The sequence below is a fragment of the Bombina bombina genome, chromosome 4, assembly GCF_027579735.1.
Source record: "Bombina bombina isolate aBomBom1 chromosome 4, aBomBom1.pri, whole genome shotgun sequence".
Taxonomy (NCBI): domain Eukaryota; kingdom Metazoa; phylum Chordata; class Amphibia; order Anura; family Bombinatoridae; genus Bombina; species Bombina bombina.
The window spans coordinates 893,945,594-893,947,439 of NC_069502.1; positions in this window are offsets into that span (position 1 = coordinate 893,945,594).

The following is a 1,846-nucleotide window of genomic DNA, read 5'->3' on the forward strand; positions in this document are numbered from 1 at the left end:
TTACGAGCCTGGATCAAGGTCGCAATGACCGACTCTGAAAACCCACGCTTAGATAAAATTAAGCATTCAATCTCCAAGCAGTCAGCTTCAGAGAAACAAGATTTGGATGAAGGAAGGGATCCTGAAGTAGAAGGTCCTTCCTCGGAGGAAGTCTCCAAAGTAAAGGAGATGGCATTTCCAGTAGGTCTGCATACCAGGTCCTGTGAAACCATGCATAGACTATTAGGATTACCAATGCTCTCTCCTGAGTGATGACACATGGAAGAAGAGCAACCGGGAGAAGCAGGTATACCAGCCTGAAATCCCAAGGAACCGCCAGGGCAATCAGAGAGGCCTAAGGAACTCTCCGCTCCCAGAATTCACTCCTGAAAGTGAAAAATGGATCAGCAATGAAAATGAGCGTCTGCCCACTGAACAATCCATGCCAATCAACAGCAACTCCAGGTTCATCTCAGGCGGTTAATGTAACCACTGAGGCGAAAATGTTCAAATAAAACATGACCAGCAGATAAAGTGATTGAAGCCAAGCCATCAGAGCATTGAAGATAAAGTTCACTCCAAAAAAGAAATGGGGAGAATAGATGCCTCCCAAATCCATAGTCACCAACCCAATGGGCTAGTGACTGTGGTCACTAATACTCAGGAAGGTCTCCGGAAGAATGTGTTCCGAGACAGATGCTCCTGGAGAAAAAAACTAAAAGATTCTGGAGAATGTGGGCAACGAACCCGCTACCTCTCGCGAGCTAAGTGAGCGCTCTACCACTAGTTCCTCTCCAATCCACAGGAAAAAATCTTGAGTCGACAGCTCCAGATCTATCCTCCAAGACAGGACCATAAAGTCCCCGGTCCGCAGACTCACAGATGGAATCAATCAAAGGAATTATGTCCAATGAAGCATCCATACATTGAACCACTGGAGGGCCAAACATTAGAGTCTGACCTCTGACAAAAATATTTTCAGAGGAAGGGAAACTAATAAGGTCCCTAAGAAAACTACCCCTGTAGTTGGAATAAGGGAATTCAATTTCAGATTTACTTCCATCTGTGGAATGAAAAAACAACATGGTCTCAGTATGAGAGTTTACTTGTTGAAAAAATGGCGCCTGAACCATTATGATCAGGAAGGGCATCACAGCAATTCCCTGAAACCTGCAATATAGCCCAGAGAGCCATGGCAAGGCCAAAGGGAAAAGTCTTTAGAACCAGGAGCTTTAGATAACAAAAAGCTCTCTAAATCCCAAGGGCAGTCGAATAAACCACAACACAAAGAACCAGCACCAATGGTTTGATTCAAACTCTCAACCCTTGGCTTCCTAGCTAGGTGTGCTAGCCACTAAACTATACCAGAGGAATTAATCGACTGAACGAGATTGACAGAAAAGTCAAGCTCAGAATACTCCAGGACTATGGTCACCATGAGCAGACTTAGAAGGGAGTGCTTGTTACGCCAGTGCCCAGAGTTGATCCTTGGGACACAACTTGTTGAGGCACTTAAGGTCCACTATATGATAAGAATTCCTAGATCCTCATACAAGAACTGGAACAATCCCTCACAGGGAATATAAGTTCCAAATGCACTACAAATTGCCTCACTGTTATCTGGTGCCAATAAACCTGGGAAAAGAAAGAATGACTATCATGTAGTAACCCTGAAATACTATGCCCACAGCCTATCTGGGACATCCCATATCCATGATTGAAAACAGAGAGATTCATCACTTTTCTCGTCTTGTGGTAGAAAATCTTTAAACTGGTACCAGAAGGGTAAAAAATAACACTTATTCCTCATACACAGTACTTAAATTTTCACAGGTATAATAGCCTGTTATGGTGCACACCCTTAATT